At 38.9% G+C, this 20,055-nt stretch overlaps 1 pseudogene; it reads right to left on the bottom strand.

Annotated features, from left to right (window-relative positions):
* Positions 1–395: 395 nt before the first annotated feature.
* Positions 396–514, bottom strand: LOC132044939 (5S ribosomal RNA; annotated as a pseudogene).
* Between the last annotated feature and the right edge of the window lie 19,541 nt (positions 515–20,055).

Below are 20,055 nucleotides of genomic sequence, written 5' to 3'. Positions count from 1 at the left end.
TGGCGTTATGGCATTAGGTCTTTCCAACTCTAACCTGTAGCGAAAATAGCATCAACTTACCTTGTAGCATTTGTTACTTGAACTTCTCTACCCTGTTCGATTAATGCCTTCAGTAAATAGCAACGCCGGTTGTTGGGACACACATACCAATTTGGCGCGGCCACATATGGGATATCATACCTATACATATATGTGGTTACTAACCCCTCACTTACAAAGTATCTCCAAATACTATTCGAACTCATCCTAATTCTAGAGCTGTGATGCACCTTCTTTCTCGCCACCGATCTAGTCCGCCTTGTCCTTCGCGACCTCTTAAGGTTTCCAACCACTCCGCATACTCCAATTTCCCTTAGGCTACTCTAGCTTCTCATTTGTCCCTTATCTCTGAATTTGTAGAGCTCTTAATGTACTTCCCAGGGGGTCACCCATCCTAGTATTTCTCTCACCCCAGCACTCTTAACCTTGAAGCTCTGATGAAATCCGGTGCATTAGTGCTGGTATGATCGCATCCACCTTACTGTGCGACCTTCCTCACATGACCTAGAACAAGCTGAAATTCTAACGGATTCCGATAAATTCTCGTAATGCATCTCCCTCCAAATTAAAAGGATTCCTTACTCTTCCAACGAAGCAAATGCTATTTTAGCCTTTTGCACTCCCGATGACAAGCCATCAATCAACACATACAACTGCTTTCCATTCCTGAATTTTTAAGGTTCCTTGTAGCAGTAAAATTTCTTAGCCGCAGTTATCTATAAGTACTTTGGTTATCGGTCCCTTCAAAACTTCCATTTGTCAACTATCAATGGTTTTAGCAATAGTTGTACACACATAAGAAGTTCCAATAAAAGACTCATATACCTGTAGCCGGCCTGTCCTCCTCTCGGTCTGGAGGGCTATAGAGTGAAGTATCCTCCTCATCGTGCTTGCACCATTTTGTTAGCCATCTCATCATGGCGATTGTTTGTACGGTTCTATGTCATATACTCTCGCGATTGATATAACTAGCGGCTTGAAATTTCACGAGGGTTCATTGGCACCAGCTTGTGTCGACCAACGCAATATCCTTGAATCCTTTTCTTGCGATCTTATCTCCGTCTACTTTCATGGCTTCTCCTTGCATTTCCTTAGCTCATCTTGCTTCATAACTCCCTATTACTTTTCGATTGCCCCATTGTCGGGTGTCGTAATTCCTCCAATACCTTAGTCAGTCGTTGTGCCCGTACTTAAGCTTACTTGTTTCCCCCTTAAAATTTTTGCCTTATAGTGTTGTTTTTCATTGCCATTCTCGATCGAAATTTATCGGGATACTCGAAATAGTGATGTGCCAAACTATCTGTCCAGCCGGAATAGTACTTTTGATTCCAATAACTGATGCCCGATGTCCACTTGTAGCATCGTCTTTATTTATCATCCCGTATCAACGTGTCCTATACTTTCCCTTTAATCAATCTGTAGCAATCATAGACGTATAATCTTTGTTATCTCTTAAATCCTTGGTCCTCGTCCCTAAATTTTTAGGAAAATTTTGACAGAGTTTTCCCTATACTTCTTACTATCCAAAACCTGCACGCAGCCCAGAAAATACATGCAATGCCTCACAGGGCCAAATATATACATGCGTAACACACCTTAGCCTCACAGGGCTCTCAATATAGAACATAAATGCAAAGATGACGAAACTTATCTCATGCGTCACAACTCCGAATATACTTGAACTTTTATCAATCGTCCTTGTATATTTCCCTGGTCACTTTCTCTTCCATTCATTGGCTATACATTTCAATAATACATGCAACATTCTTACCATATCTGACTTATTATCCTTTTTACCATTACTTACCTCTGTACTTGTTCCTTCAACTTCTGTCGTCTACAATCTTACAACTAAACTTATCATTAAATTATACATGTAACTAATTCCCCTTGCTATACTATACAATCAGCTTATCTCGATTATGACCCATTTATTCTGATAAAAGATGCACATCTTGATGACGTAATTTCAACAAAGTGACTTACCTCTGTAATCCCAATATCATCATTCTCTTTCTTTGTCAACACCATTCTTCCACTGAAATTAAGGGCTAGTACAATAAATTTCATTTCCTATGAATTAGGTCTCATCGCACGATCTAAGATAGAAAGAAAGGTCAATGATTCCTAAATGCCCTGCAGCCTCCTATGTATAAGTGTGGCCGGATTCACACCTATAAACAGGACTCTACCGGACACGGTCTGTAGACACTCCGAGGATGAACTGCTCTGATACCACATCCGTCACGACCCAAATCGATATGCCATGACTAGTGACCGATTTGGACACTCGTATACGAACCTGTTAGATATAGTTAGACTGATACTACGGACAATGTGGAAATATGTTAAAGCATGTTGTAGACTCATAATATCATATATCAGAATGAGCCTGCCTCGTGAGGAGTCACAGTTTACCATACATAACAAAATATGCAAGTCGACAAGGCTGCCACTGTACGCGGGAATATCCAAAATGATCTACATCTATATAGCTGCCCAAACCATATACACAACCCACATATGTCTACAGACCTCTAAGAGTATAACAACGTCTATGTCAAAAGGATCTGTACCAAAATGACTCAAGCTCGGAACAATGGAGCTCTCCAAGTTAAATTAGAGTAGCAGATCTAAGTGAGAATCACCAACCGAGTATCTGTATCTGCGGGCATGAAACGCAGCCCCCGAAGAAAGGGGGTCAGTACGGAAAATATACTGAGTATGTAAAGCATAAAGTACAATAAAGAAGATCATGACTGAGTAAAAGATGACAGGCGGCAAGTGTGATAATCAAGGATACCAATGCATCCGTGCCTTATAAGATGAGAGTCATGCATATACAATATACCGTACCCGGCCCATTATGGGACTCAGTGAATGAAGTCATATACATATATACCGTACCTGGCCCATTATGGGACTCGGTGAAATACATAACATACCCGGCCCGGGACTTGGTAATATATAGCGTACCCGGCACATTATGGGACTCGGTAAAATATATAACGTCTTGGCCGGCCATTAAAGCACATTAATATATATAGCATCTTTCCCGGCCATTAAGGCACGATGTTATCTTATCAGGACATGTAGGCACGGTGTTATCTTACCCGATCATGTAGGCGCGGTGTTATCTTACCCGACCATATAGGCGCGGTGTAATCTTACCCGACCATGTAGGTGCGGTGTTATCTTACCCGGCCATGTAGGTGTGGTGTTATCCCCAGCTGATCATTAGGACTGCAATGCATACATACATACATATATAAACATAAAAAATGCATAAATGAAATCAACATCATAATTAACATTATCATTATCACTATATCATTCCTTGAAGGATCAACCATTATAAGATGAAATAGATAATGTCACGAGAGTATCGAGAGCCATGAACTTAGATAGCATTAGAAATAGAATCGTCATCGCTATATCTAGCCTCGAAAGAACAAGTATTATGAGGTGAGATCAATCACAACGAATAGTCTGAAGATCATGAATAAGCTCAATGATATCGTAAGGGTCATGACAGTTATAGTCTTCTAGCATTCGTGGAGGCAAGGATATTATGGATATGGCACAAAGGTTTATAACAAAAGAATCACGCCTTTAGAAAGAAATGGTTTAGCCTTAAAATACCTGTTCAGCCTCCAACTACCTACGCTTATCCGTCCGAGCCCACAAGTCTACATATAAGACCATTCATACTATGGTTAGGCTCATTGTTATATACTTATCCTAAGCCTTCAAATAAATCTTTCTAGAATCTGCCGAAATTTCGGCAGCATCTCCTCTGTTTATATGCGTAGCCCAAAAATAAAATTCAGCAACCAATCAACAACAACAACAATACCAACATCAACAACGCTATTATCCATACCAATATATTCCATAAACATCCCACACGATGTTTTTCAACATACAACAATAATATACACTTCCTTTCTTTCCAATCAAGGAGCATAATCTCATCAACACACCAAAAACATTAGATACCATTTCTATACATGTAAATCAACCCAGCCACACGGCCACAACATGCTCAAAACAGTCCATAAACACAACAACTACAACACAACACTTTATGACCTTTCCTCCATAACTATTTTCGCTTTTAAGACTTGCTAAACCTGCAAATCAACTCAACATAAGAGATAGGATGAAGAACATACCTTATACTTGAAGAAATTCAACCACACCAACTTTCTTCAAGACCAAACTTACCACAACATTAAGTAGAAGCAAGAACAATCACCTTCCATGGACTAGTTTGGTGTAATCTTGTTAAATTCTTGATTTAATGGGCTATAAATGTTTGGGGGTTGTGTTGAGAAGTTTCTAGGACTATTGAGAATGTAAAATGCTAAAAAAATAGAATTAATGGGGTATTTATACCCCTCATAAGTCGGTTCCACCGACCTTCTCAAGTGGGGCCCGCGGAAGCCATTTGGTAGCTTGGAGTCTTTATCTTAAAATGGTCATAACTCTTGATCCCGATGTCGTATGAGGGCCCACAACCTATGGTTGGAATGCTATTTCAATTATATACAACTTTCAGTTGTGGTGTGTTTCCAAATTCCAAACTTATAATAGCGTTTTGGCCCGTCCAAGTCAGATCATCTAAAAACGTATCCTTAAATCATCCTTTTGGAGGGCTTATGCACATATTTGGCTTAGGAGTCCTTCGTAAGACTTGCTCAACTTCCCATGTACCACTCATATCAATTTTCATATATCCTTTATAAAACCCCGACATGTGGGCCCCACCTTAATTTACGGTTACAAGGGCTATTCATCAAGTAACGTATTAACTGATTTAATCCATATAGTCTCCAATGTCATATATATATATTCTTATACTCAGATAATATAATTTTCATCCCTAATCCTTGTGTAACTTTACTCTCTCTTGAGCTCATACTAAGCAGCCTACAGCCTTAGTAATGCGAAATTTTTCGGGGTGTAACAGCCAGAGTCTAGGAAAGATCGTTCCTGACCCTATTTTCCTGTAGGTAAGTGCAAATTGATATAGATGAAGAGGTCATCTTCTGATAGTGTGGGTGCAAGGAAGGCCTCCAGGGTGGACTCCGGACCACGGGAACCAAGACAAATTAGGAGGAGTCTTAGTTATTCCATTGAGACAGATCCTTTTGAGGATATTGAGAGGATTCCCCTAGAGCCTATGACCTCTATGGAGGATGATCCGTTAGAGGATAGTTATGAGACGGACCAGTTTGAGGGTTCGTATGAGACACCAGTGGAGCAGAGGCTCGTGAGGCTACACCTGATTTGGCCCCTCCAGTTTCTCCTATGATTGAGCATTACATCAGAGCAGCCACAAGTGTAAGTGTTATGGAGTATTATAGCCCCCAGTCTTGGCCTTCAGTTAATCAGGAGTTGCCAGAGTATTCATATCATTCGAACTATGATGGGGGATATGAGGAGGGTCAGATGAGTAGATGGTGGGATGTTGATGAGAGGGATATTTCACTATACTGTCTCCAAGACCAGGATCAGGACAGGGCGGTTACTGGTATGTGGATCATCTTACTAGAACTCTTTATGTTATGTGCGATTACTATGGGATATCCTCTAATGGTCGACAATCGGGGATTTTAAGGAAATCAATAATTAAAGTATCTATGGGTAATTATGACTAAGACATTTCTGCTACCACTAGGAACCTCGGGACTAGGAATGAAAGGCAGTCGCGTGTGTTGACTTGCGGTTACGATAATTTTCTAGATATTGGGAGTTCCAAAGGTTACGATAGCATTTATCCAACCAGGAGAGTAAAGGACTTTTCCAACTGTAGGGGAAATGCATTACAGAGTTTTATTTGGGTTTCCATTAGAATTTCAAATGATTTTTAAAAGATATGTGAAGAAATACTATGCAGCAGTAAAAAGGACGGGTGTAATCCTTATAAGAAGGCCTACCTTGATTTTTCAGACAGATGTGGTGAAGGTCACCTGACAACAAAAAAAATGAGAGCAATGTCGGCTTATGTGTAAACAGGAAAGAAGACTAGGTGTTCGAGAGGAGATCATTTGTTAAGTCTATATTGACAGAGGCTTATAATTAGGACTTAGAAAGTATAATAAGAAGTCCTACCGATTCAGACGTACGAAAATATGAGAAACTAGAATAGCCAAGGGATATTAGGAGCATATGAGCCTTACGATTGGAATTTTAAATGATCATGAGGTATGAGTTTGACAAGCTAGGCAAAAAGAAGGGCAGCATCCAGCCTGAGTAGTCCTCAGAATGGTATCTATGCACTAGCTGGACGATAGGATCTTGAGTCCTCCCCTGATGTTGTTATAGGTAGATTGTTAGTATTTCCTTATGATGTGTATACATTGATTGATCTGAGTTCCACGTTGCTATATGTTACTCGTTATATTGCTAGTCGGATTGGGTGAAACTTGAGTGGATTAAACCTTTCAAAGTGTTTCATTAATAAGGTGTCAGTATGACCAGATGGGGGTTGTAACTTCTTCTCGAAGTAAGAAGTGGAAGGGATAGGTATATGTATAAATATGACCCTTGAGTATAAATATGCTAATGATTTATGAGTATAAAGGGGTAGAAGAGGTAAGAGAACGATGTACGTTACTAGAAGAGCCAAATATCGATAAGAGCTTTTTATCGTATAAAGTATATTGGCAAGGATGCTGTACGGAGGTACAGGTATAAGGATAAAAGACAAAGTTAGGACTAAGGTACAAAAAGATTCTTTTTCAGAAATCCTATTGACATAAGATTATTTAGTTAGTAATATAAGGCTGAATAGCTAATGAAGGATGTGAACGATACTTGGAAGGAATTGGTTATGTGATGGTAGATGAATGAGTTGGAAGTCGCGAGTTGATGTAAGATGTACCCTTCATTAAGGAGACAAATTTGTATTTTAAAAGAGGCTTGTCTAAAGACCGAGTGTTTATGTGGCAAAGAGAAGAAGGAACATTAACAATCAGGGCAGCTTTTGAGAATAAAATTGGCGGTAGATATCATCACGGTGATGAAATGGGCAAAGCGAATAATAGGAGAAAGGTAATCCTGAAAGAACAGTTAAGAAACTATGAAGATCCTTTTGATGAAAGCTTAGGCCCACCTAGGATCAGTACGTCTATAAGAATATGTGACTCGTTTCAAATATGTGCAACTGACTAGATAAATTTAGATGATGAATAGTCACAAGTAAGATTAGTTACAGATTCGCTGAGAGTATGTAGTAATAAGAATAAGGATAAATCTAGCACCAAGATGGATCCATTCATTCTGGGAGGTAACATAACGGTATAGAATTATGTATCCCACAGATGATACAAGTATATGAGAAGCTTGTCAAGATTATTATAGGGCTTCAACTGGTGAAGCATAGCATAATAGAGGATAGCAATGGAAAATAATATGATATAAGTCAAAAAACTTGAGTAAAGATGTAGTATTCTAGATATGGCATATCTCTAAAAATCGAAGCTTGAAAGGGTAGTCATGAAAGAGTATCTCAGTAAGGTGGATTCCTAAGATATCAAGGTCAATCTTATATCAAATATAGCAAAGGTAGATGATCTATTCAGAGGTAATAAAGATGTATCATGACCTTGATGGATCAAAAGAAGAAATATTGCAGAGTTCATAGTCCGCTAATAAATAAACAGAAAGCCGGAAAGACCAAGGAACGTATAGATATGTCGTTGAGGAATGAAGGAATGATCAGTATGGATATTATAACTATAAGGAAATCGGGATAACCAGTTAGTGTGTTCTAGTTACCATTCAAATATTCAGATGGCCCCGTATGAAGCTCTATATATGCAAAGTCAGATCACCAATTGGATGGTTTGAAGTAGGGGAGGCAAAGTTAGTGGGGCCACATTTGATCCAGCAAGCAATGGAGAAGATCAAGCTTATTCAAGACCGGTTATTAATAGCTCAAAGCCGTCGGAAATCCTCCACTGACAATCGTCGGTGAAACTTGGAATTCAAAGTTAATGATTGGGTATTCTTGAAGCGTTGCCGATGAAAGGTGTAATGAGATTTGGTAGGAAGGGAAAGCTTAGTCCCCGGTATATTGGGCTTTACAAGATTGTGCGCAAGGAAGGCCAAGTAGCTTTTGAGTTAGACTTACCTTCAGATTTGGAGGCAGTCCACCCAGTCTTTCATGTGTCAATGCTTTGTAAGTGCGTTGGAGATCCTTCCTGAATTGTGCCTATAGATGATGTCCAAGTTACTGGGAAATTGTCCCATGAAGAAGTACCCATGTCTATACTAGATAAGTAAGTTCGGAGACTCAGAACCAAAGACGTAGCTTCAGTTAAAGTCCTGTGGAGAAAAAATAATAGGGAAGAAATGACTTGGGAAGCTGAGGAAGATATGAAGTCCAGGTACCCACATTTGTTTCCACTCCCGAAGAGCTCCGAGACGAGACACCATTATCCTCGTGTATGTGATGCTTCTTTGAATGATTTCTTGGTCGTGTGTGGCCAATATAGATATTGATGTTGTAGCCTTGTGAGGCATTGTATATTTTGGGTTGTGCAACAGGATGGTAGTAGTATAATCATAGGGGAAACTCTGGTGAAATTTTCGTAGCATTCCTAAGAGCTTAGCATTCGTAGACGAATTTTTTAAAGGGGGGTAGAATATTACACCTCAAAAATTTTCGCGTCTTTTGCGTCGTGAGTAACCTAATGTAAGCTCAGAGTGGTCCTAGAACCCTTATAAGGTTAAGGAATACTCTTAACAAGTGTTAAGCAAGTGTCTAAAGGTTTTGGAATTGAGCAAATCAAAGAAAATAAGTTTGTCAAAAATTTGAAAAAAATTTGGCAGAATTTTGGATAGAAATTTTGGGTCAACTTCAGAGAGGTAAATCTCCTGGGATATCAGGAGTTTTGAGGTTTTTCAAGAGCCTAAAATGAAGTTCGCCGAGTGTAGTTTCTAATGCATCAAATCGTTTGTCAATACGACATCGAAGTAGGGAGTTATGGGTATTTTAAAATGGACTGTTAGAAGCCTGTGAACCTGCACAGAAATTCTAGAAACTACTTAAAGGGCCCACCAATTTCGGCCCATCAACCCAACCCGATTTGGATTACTATATATACCCCCTTAAATAGCCTAAATCACTTAAATTTTTCACCATTTCTCATCTCCACACCTTTCTAGAACCTCCCACAACATTCATCCAATATCCAAGCCCCCCTAAACATATCCAAATCCTCTAAAACATTCTTCCAACTTCCACAACATGCACACATATTCCTACAAGTCTATAAGATAATTTTGTTCATTTTTATTTTATTTTTAGCATATCCCCAAGTCCTAGGAAGTCCTAGGAAGTCCTAGAAACCTCTCCAAACATATTCCAACATATTTCCAAGCCCAAATCAAGGATCAAAGTGAAGATTAAAGTGGTTAAGGGTTCCAAGTGAGGTCTACACTTGTCTCCTCTTCTTGAAGATGTTTGGGTGAGTATTTTTAAGGTGGAGTAACCATGGAATTGAAGTGTTCTTGAATTTTGAGATAATATTTCATTTTAGTTTCATATTTATGAGTTTGTTTGGTAATTATTTTAAGATTTGAGGAGAAGAAAATTTGAGGAAAAGTTCAAATATGCATTTGATGATATTTTGAGTTGTGAATTAACTTGAGTTATAATTATTAGTATGTTTTGAGCATAATCTTATTATGAGGGATACTAATGATGTTAAGGAATTGTCGTATATGAGTGTATAAGGGGTTGTATGAAGTTGTTGTTATGGATTGATTATGAAAAGAAGTTCTAGGATAAAATTGAGTATAGTTTGTGTTCCACCTCGAAAATTCCCCGTTAGCGTACCATGAATAGACGCACGAGGGGCGAGACGTATACGAGGTTTGGACAAGTAAGAAATAGTATTTGATGGTCCTAATTAAGATTTCCAAAGACATTCGAGTAAAGGAAAGAAAGTTGTTAAGGAAAGCGAGTTATAAGTTGAGCGTATCGGATAAGAACTTCAAGTATTGAGTTAACAACGTGATAATGGTACCTTGAGGAAGAGTTATAACATCTCTTAGAATGATAATGAAGTGATAAACAAGTGTTAAGAAGGTTCCATAAGGATCGGAGATCAAACGAGTCGACGAGACATGTTTCGGAAAACTGGGCAAACATACGGCCAGACATACTGGCCGTATAAAATCTACGGACCGTATGTCCAACGTAGATCTAGCCCGACACCATGTTCCACTGGACCAAATATATGGTCCAAACATACGGTCGAGAAATTATACGGACCGTATGTTGGTCCGTATATTCCGATCGGGATCGAACTTAATTTATATAAGAGACCTCTTTCTCATTTCATTTCATTTCACCTCCACACTTCAAGACCTCTCTAGACTATTCCATACACTTCAACCATAAGAAATAAATAGAAATCAAAGATCAACAACAAGAATTGAGGAGAATCAAGTGTATGAAACCCATTAAAAGTCATTCAAATCAAGAAATCCCAAGAGAGAGGAAATAGGGTTTTGGTGCAAAGGGTGAATCATCATTCAAAGATTATTCCTTCATCATCTAAGGTAAGTTTCATGATCGTTCTATGTTGTTTGAAGTATTTATGAGTTGAAACACATGGGTTGTAGAAGAGTATGGAAAGTGGGTCATAAATGTGTGAGTAGTGCCATTAATGAGTAGTAGTGGGATTGAATCATGAAAATGGGTGTGTTGATGTTGTAAATGCATTATAAATGATATTGAGAACATGAAATGAGTATTGTATGAGAAAGAACGTGATAATGGACTTTGGTCATGGTTATGGAGAATTGTAGTGAAATTATGAATTGTGGGAAATGTAATTAGATGATGCTTATTGTTTGTGATATTGTGATTGTCGTCGTGAGTGTTGGGAGTTAATATGGAATATGGAGGAAAGTAATATAAACGAAGGAAATGCTGCCCAATTTTCTCTAGCTTTAGTAAGCTCGTTCCTATGATTGTATAGCTAATGTTGATACGAATTCCTTTGAAGGTATAAACGAGCGCAGTAAAGGAGAACGAGCAAGCGATAGAATAGTTAAACGACAAAGGTATGTGAGGCTAGTCCTTTCTTTCTAAGGCATGAGTCCTATGGCATGATTTTCCTCTTTTATTATGAATGTCCATCTTCAAGAAGGCTATGAGTCATTGTTCATGAATAGCCATACGAGATAAGAGATATGCTACGATTATGATAATGATAAGCTTAAGTCTAGAGATGCTATAGCCTATGATATGATGTTCCAGTTAAGCTAATGAAGCTATCCATAGCCTATTGATGTTGATCATGGTATACACTCGCCTTATGTTTGTTCCTTCAAGGTGAGGCAGAATACTTACGAATGTCCCATAATGAAGTCGGGGGTCCACGACCTTACGTCACCCCGATAGAGTATGATTGTCTATGAGTCTCTATGCATGTACTACGAAGAGTTATGATAAGCATATTATGATAAGAATGTTATAATAAGCATATTATGATGAGCACGTGATGATATTACACCGCGCCTAGTTGGCCGGGCATACCGCCAAGGCGGGCAAACTATACACCATGGCTAGATGGCATGGGCGACCACTAGTGGGCGGCATGAGATGATACCCCGGACGCGGGAGGCACCGGACGCGAGCAATGCTATTGCTAATGTTATTGATTATCACACCGCACCTATATGGTCGGCCAAAATTATACATTTATGCATATATGATATGATGATGAGTATGAAAGTAAGCCGACGCATTACTTCCTTTATGATTCAGTCAGTTACAGATTGCTCCTCATTGATGCCTCCTTATTTCATTGATATCTTATTATTGTTTATGCCTTACATACTCAGTACAATATTCGTACTGACGTCCTTTTCTTCGAACACTGTGTTCATGCCCACGTGCAGTAGACGAGGAGGTGATCCGCACTCATGGAGCTAGCGGTTGATTTGAGAGCACTCCATTTTTCGGAGGTGCCATTGATTATTATTTTGGTACATATATGTATATATTCATGATTGGGCACGACGGGGTCCTGTCCCGTCCATATGTCTAGTACTCCGGAGAGGCTCGTAGATAGCGATTGCAGGGTAGTATGGTCCCATAGTTTGTATGTATATGTATATATATATATCACTTTGATAGCCAAAGAGCTTGCGTTTATAAAAGTAATTATGTTTCAAATGTTCACAGATTTCTATGATTATGAGTATAGGTTATGATTGGGAGTAGATAAGTAGTAATATGAGTGGTGTTCGGTGGTTAGCCCCGGATACCCATCATGGCCCGTAGCTCGAGTCGTGACAGTTTGAATGTAATCTTTTTATTATGGAATTGTGGATGTTTTATTGTGCTTTGGGTGTTTTTTTGAAGATTGGAGGGAGTAGAAGATATAGGGGAGATGCTGCCCGTATTTTGGCAGATTCTAAAAAGGGTTTAATTTGAACGCTTAAGATAAGCATATGACGCTAAGCCTATCAATAGAATGAATGGTTTGATATGTAAATTGTGAGACCGAAAGTAGGTTGGGAAGTCGAGAAGTGAATTTCTAGGTATGTTATGGTTGTTCCTTATTTTCTTGGCATGATTCCATATATGATAGGAGCGTAAAGAACCTTATGACTAGAGATTTGTGTCACGACCCAACCGGAGGGCCATAACGAGCACCCGGTGCTAACCCACCTGGGTACCTCTTATCGTACTCTCATATTCACATCTAGGTGAGCCACATGGCTTACTCATAATTTATATGGATCAATAGTGCTAATCTCGTTGGGCAACAAAACATTCATAACATCATTAGCAACTATGCCCATATCAATGTACATGAGCCGACGAGGCTATCAAAATGATATACAAAATATAAGCCGACAAGGCTAAGGACATCTAATCATATACAACTGTCTATGAGCCTCTAAGAAGAGTAGGGTATGTTATATCATATAGGAGGGACAGGACCCGCCATGCCCATAGGTATGTACACAAAAGAATAAATACCAAAAAGCTGTAGCTCCGGATGAAATGGAGCTCCTCTATATAGTCCTTGAATAAGAAGTCTACGGATTAAGCCTGTCTCCCTGTCCACCTGCGGGCATAACGCAGCGTCCACAAACAAAAGGACGTCAGTACGAATAATGTACTGAGTATGTAAAGCATAATCAACATCATAATAGGAGCATAAGAGACAGCATAAGAAATAGCATAAGATGGGAAAATCAGGAGATAGTAGCCATCATCGTAATTACTTACTTGTCTTTCATAGGGACCTTCCATTTCTAGTGCGTGCTTGTGTACATACATATATACATATACCAATATCCATATCTGTATCCATATCTGTATCCATATTCGTATCCGTATTTATATACATATTCGTATCCATAGCATACCCGACCATGAAGGCTCGGTGGTTTCACATACCCGGCCATGACAAGGCTCGGTGTCGTACATACCTAGCCCTACCAAGGCTCAGTGTTATCCGTACCCAATTGCAGTGGTGTGTGCGCGATAGATATCATACCCGGCCATATAAGCTCGGTGTTACATAATAGTCATATATACTTAGGCACGTATACATAAGAGTCCATAAGTATCATCAACATCATTTCCATCATCGTTTTCATTACATCTATCCTTATAGGATCAACTATCATATAAAGAAAGTACTAGTATCGGGGAAGTATCGAGAATCATGAGCTTTGGTACTCTTAGAGGTAGAGTCATTTATAAATCATTATGGAACTCATAAAAGGATATATATATAGAGAGAGAGAGCAAGGGAACCATGCTTTAATGAAAGAAGGGTTAGCCTTACATACCTCTTCGACTTCTTAACTATTTAGCATTCACCGTTGAAGCTTGAATAATCTACATTTAGAAGGATTCATGCCATGGTTAAGCCTTAATGATACTCTTAAATTCAAACTAGAGTAATTCATAGCCTAATGAAAATTGGGCAGCATTTCCCCTATTTTGTCAACTTCCACCATATCACAAAACAACTCCCAACAACCACAATAATATCCACAATATCATAATCAAGTATTCACATTCGATTTAGCCTTCAAAATTCATCCTTGTGTTCAACTTATGCTAGCAACTTCATACCCATTTTGGCACATTTTTCATATAATGCTTCTTCATCACCATAATTACTGTCCATAGCAATATTATACCCATATTATACTAAGAATCATAACTCAAGTTAGCTTACTACTCAAAAACCTCATAAAAACTACATTTATAACTCACCTTCCACTTTTTCCTTCTACCCAAGTTGTTCATCAAATAAATATTCTTGATAATATGTAATAAGTATGAAAACTAATCTTTTATCTCATAAGAATGAGCTTTGGAGCAAGCTATCAACTTATATGAAAACCTTAGCTTCAATATCCAAAGAATTCTTGGAGTTTATTAACCCTAGCAAGACCTCTAGCACATGGGTATCTTGATTCTTGCCTCTTGATATTTAATCTCCCTTGGATTTTGGCTTGGATTAGTTTATGGAGTGGAAGAGAGGGTTTTTAGAGAGCCTTTGGATCTAATTTGGTGAAATGAAATGGAGTGAATTATCTAAAGCGGAACTTAAAATCCCGTCGGGCAATTCTGCGCCCATTTTGACGGGCCGTCAAAATTCCTACGGACCGTCAAAAGGGTCCGTAGAACTGCCCGATCAAAATATATAGTTCCCGTGACCATTTGACACTGGGCTGGTGCGGTTTTGACGGACCGAGAACACGCGGGGCGTCAAAATTCCCCGCGGGCCGTCAAATGGTCCGCAGAAATTTTCCTCGGACGGTCTGCCGTAGAATAGCCATAACGTTTTACTCAGACATCACATTGATGAGCGGTTTTTTGCGTTGCAAACTGGACTCAATGAAATTCAATTTGGACAAAAGAAACATACCAAAACTCCTCATATTCTAGGAGATATGCCCCCACCAATTTGGACCAAAATTCGATCCAAAATTTTGCCAAGTTTTACCAAAGTTCCCACAAACTCAATTCCTTTATTTGTTTGTCCTTAAATCCTTCCATAGCTCATTTCATGGGCTTAAACCCCCATAACCATAATATGGGAACATGTAATCTCATATATCCTAAGGTAACTCCCGTTCCCACGATTTGGACAACTAACGCCTAACGAATCTCAACGGACGAAACTACGAGGTGTAACAATTTGTCAAAGTAGAGCTTGTCATATTGTGGCATAGTTTCCGAGTGTTATGTTATTATTTCTGAGGGGCCATATCCCCTTCTTATGTCCTTGAGTGTATTGAGAGACAGAAGAGACATGTTACAGTATAAGTGTTTTTCAGCATATGCATGATATATTGTATGATATACATATATATTTTTCTTTAGCCTGGCCACTTGGTCAGTGAGACATTTTCTTTAGCCTGGCCACTTGGTCAGTGAGACAGATTGCCTGGCCTAGGGGTTCGTGAGACAGCTTGCCTAGCCTACGGGTGAGTGAGTCATATTGCCTGGCTGACGGATCAGTGAGATTTTTCAGTTGCCTGGCCACTTGGTCAGTGAGAAATATAATAATATTATATTGTATTTCATATGAGACAAGTCAGGTGAGATATTCAGGGCATTCTTTGGCCTCCAGATTGTATTATTTTCAGTTCAGTTTCAGTTATCCTTTGCCTTACATACTCAATACATTGTTCGTACTGACGTCTCTTTTGCCGGAGAGGGGGAGAGGGGGCGCTGCGTTCATGATCGCAGGTTTAGGTAGTCAGATAGGCAATCCAGTTCTGTAGGCCTTCCGTTTAGCTACAGACGGTGAGCTCCAATTGGCTCGGAGCTGCAATCCCTTTTTGTTACACCTCAATTTTTTTTTCGTTGATGCACAGTGAATAGACTAAAGAAGAGCACGAAGTATACGGTATTGCAATAAGTAAGGAATAACATTTGATGACCCTAATTGGGATTTCAAAGACGTTCGAGGTAAGAGAAGAAAGTTTGCCAAGAGGAGGCAAGGCATACGATAGGTATCAGAAAGGATTTACGAGTAACAAGTTAATGATGACTTAATGATGTTTTAGAGAAGAGTTATAATGTCCCTTAGATTGTTAATGAGGTGATAAATAATTGTTAAGAAGGTTACATAGGATTGGAGATCAAACGAGTCGACGAGAATGAGTTGGGAAGAACTAGGCATTATACGGCCCAACATACTGGCCGTATAAAATATACTGGATGTATGTTTGGCCGTATAATCAGCCCAGATGGCCAGCCTCACTGGACCAAATCTACGGCCAGACATACGGTCAGTATAATTTATACGGACCGTATGTTGGTCCGTAGAAATTGGTCGGGACAGATGGAGTATTATTAATAAGGGATCAAGTTCATTTCATTTTATTTCCCCTTCACTCCCCTTCTCTCTAGAACTCTCTAGAATATTTCTCCACACTTCTCCCACAAGAATTCAAGAGATATTAGAGATCAACTTCATCAAACCAAGAGAATCAAGTGTAAGAAACCCATTAAAGTTCATCCAAGACAAGGAATCCAAGTTAAGGTGAAACTAGGGTTTTGCTCAAGTGAAGTGTTTCCACCCAAGGTTCATTCCTACACCATCTAAGGTAAGTTTTATGGTATTTCCATATTGTTTAAGGTATTGATAGGTTGAAAGACTTGGATTGTAGAAGAATATAGAAAATGGGTCTTGAATGTGGGAATAGTATCATTTTTGAGTAATAGCTTGGATTGAGTCATGATTCTTGATATGTTGTGATTATGATTATGTTATAAATGATGTTAAGAACATGGGATAGACATTGCATATGTGTGAACGTAATAGCGTGCTATGACCATGGATATGGATGATTGGAAGTGAATGGAGGAATATGGATAATATAAGTGAACAAAGACTATTATTATGATGTTGTGAATGTTATTATAATTTTTGGGAGTTGATATATGATATAGAGAAAGTTGTATAAAAAAAGGAGATGCTGCCCAATTTTCTCTAGCTTTAGTCAAGTATGCTAAGCTATCGATTTTCTAATGTTAGTATAACTCTAATGAAGGTAGAAATGTGAGCATTGAAGGAGAACGTTCAAGCGATAGAATAGTTGAACGAAAAGGTATGTAAGGCTAACCCTTCTTTCAATAAGGCATGGTTCTTTGGCTATACGCCTATCCTTTCATGAGCCTATTATGTCCTCCAAATGATTCTATCTTTAAAAGCTACGAAGCTCATGATTCTCGATATGTTACGATTGTACTAAATTCCTTATATGATGAGTAATCCTCTAGGGATAGATGTAAAGAATGACGATAGTAATGATGCTAAAGATGATTATGAGCTTTTATGTATGACTATTATGAAACCCCGAGCTTATATGGCCGGGTAGAATATATATATTGCGCGCACCGCCCTTGGGTTGGTACGGATAACCACGAGCCTTGGTAGGGCCGGTATGTATAATCACGAGCCTTGTCATGGCGGGTATGTGAAACACCGATCCTTCATGGTCGGGTATGCTATGAATGTGAATATGTAAATGAATATGCATACGATTATGAATATGAATATGTAAATGAATATGAATATGTAAATGAATATGAATACGATTATGAATATGAATATGTAAATGAATATGAATACGATTATGAATATGAATATGAATATGAGTATGAAAGTGTAAATGATACGAATACGGATACGAATATGGATGTATGTACACAATCACGCATTAGAAATGGAATGTCCCTATGAAAAGCAAGTAAGTGTTTATGAAGATGGTTCTTCTACCTCCCATCTTATGCTATTTCTTATGTTGTTTATTATGCTTCTATGATGATGTTTACTATGCTTTACATACTCAGTACATTCTTCGTACTGACATTCTTTTGTTTGTGAACGCTGCGTCATGCTCGCAGGTGGCCAGGGAGACAGGCTTGATCCATAGCTTTATTACTCAGGGACTACATAGCGGAGCTCCATTTCATTCGGAGCTACAGCTTTGGTATCTATTCTTTTGTGTACATACTTATGGGCATAGCGGGGTCCTGTCCCGCCTATATGATATGACACACTCTCCTTAGAGGCTCGTAGATATATGTATATGGTTAGATGTATTTGGCCTTGTCGGCTTATATTTTGGATATCATTTTTCTAGCCTCGTCGGCTTATGTACATTGTTGTGGGCATAGTTGTTGATGGTGATATAAATGTATTGTTTCCCAATGGAAATAGTATGAATGATGGATAGAAAGTATGATTTAGCTGTGGCTCACCTAGATGTAAATGTGAATGTACGATAAGAGGTGCCCGGGTGGGCTAGCATCGGTTACCCGTCATGGCCCTCCGGTTGGGTCGTGACACTTTTGGTATGCCATTTTGACATGTATATATGGGTATGACAGGGCCTTGTCCTATCCTTTCTATAGCTCGTACTCCATAGAGGTCTGTAGACAGTTGTATGTAGTTGGGAGTTATATAGCCTTGTTAGCTTTTATTTTTGTTGTACAGCATACGTAGCGGCCTAGTTGGCTTGCACTATTATCCTTAGAATGTAAGTTCATATATATGCATTGGTTGTGAGTTTTCGATGCAAAGTCTATGGTATTAATCTTACAAGAGATGGTATAGCTCAGTTATAACTTATTTATGGGCCACCAGGTTGCTAGGTGAGATGCAACTACGAGATAAGGGGTGCTTGATCAGTAATGGTCGGGCACTCATCTCGACTCATTAGTTTGGGTCTTGACAGTGCAGCCTACCGGATCGGCAGCTGGATCATCATCATCGGTGCACCCTCCGGGACAAGATGATCAGCCATCACCATGTCGTGGTAGAGGTAGAGGGGGAGCGTCCAGCTTAAGTAGTCCTCAAAACAGTATTTACGCATTGACTGGTCGACAAGACTTGGAGTCTTCACCCGATGTCGCTACAGGTAAATTGTTAGTATTTTCTCATGATACTTATGCATTGATTGATCTGGGTTCTACATTGTTGTATGTTACACTTTATATTGCTGGTTGGATTGGGGTAAAACTTGAGTCGATTAAACCTTTCAAAGTGTTTCATTAATGAGACGTCAGTATGATTAGATGGGAGTTGTAATTTCTTCTTGAAGTAAGAAGTGGAAGTGATAAGTATATGTTTAAATATGACTCTTGAGTATAAACATGCTAATGATTTTTGAGTACAAAGGGGTAGAAGAGCTAAGAGAACGATGTATGTTACTAAAGGAGCAGATATTGAAAAGAACCTTTTTATCAATATTGGCAAGGAAAAGAAGAACTAAGGGGATGTTGAATATAGAATAATGAGCTGACACCCTAAGGGGGCAAGATGAGACAAACAAGTATGGGACCAGGAGCATGGTTTTTTAGAAGCTTGCGACGACAACAAAAAGGAATCGGGAACTACCTCAATAAGGATAAGGTTGGGAGACAAGATTCCAAGGAAAGACTTACCCGAAGTTCCAAGACAAAGATGCTACGAAAGGTCTAGTAGTGAAGAGATAAAGAAGGATTGGGTATGACAACATGGAAGCAAAAGCTTATAGATAATACAAAAATCTTAGGTACAGAAGATCCAGGATGTAAAGGAAATTAAAGTCACGTTGCAAGTGAAATGAAACCAGATAGACCTAAATGAGGATCTAAAGGCTGGTAGTGCTAATGAAGAAGGATGACGACGAATGACTTTGCGTGAAATGGCCTGGTTGTATGAAGAAGAATAAGGATAAATGTAGCAAAGATAGATGATCTATTCAGAGGCAATAAAGATGTATCATGACCTTGGTGGATCGAAAAGGAAAAGAAAGAAAAGGGAATATTATAGAGTTCATAGTTTGCTAATAAATAAACAGAAAGCCAGACCGAGGAAAACATATGGATATGTCATTGAGAAATGAAGGAATGATCAGTAGGATCAAGATTCAGCGATCGAGAACCAAAGATGTAACCTCAGTAAGGGTATTATGAAAAAAAAATGTGAATATAGAGAAAATGACTTAAGAAGTTGA

Source organism: Lycium ferocissimum, unplaced genomic scaffold (genome assembly GCF_029784015.1).
Source record: "Lycium ferocissimum isolate CSIRO_LF1 unplaced genomic scaffold, AGI_CSIRO_Lferr_CH_V1 ctg5557, whole genome shotgun sequence".
Taxonomy (NCBI): domain Eukaryota; kingdom Viridiplantae; phylum Streptophyta; class Magnoliopsida; order Solanales; family Solanaceae; genus Lycium; species Lycium ferocissimum.
The sequence above is the reverse complement of the archived record's forward strand: the minus strand, read 5'-3'. Positions and strand labels throughout refer to the sequence as shown.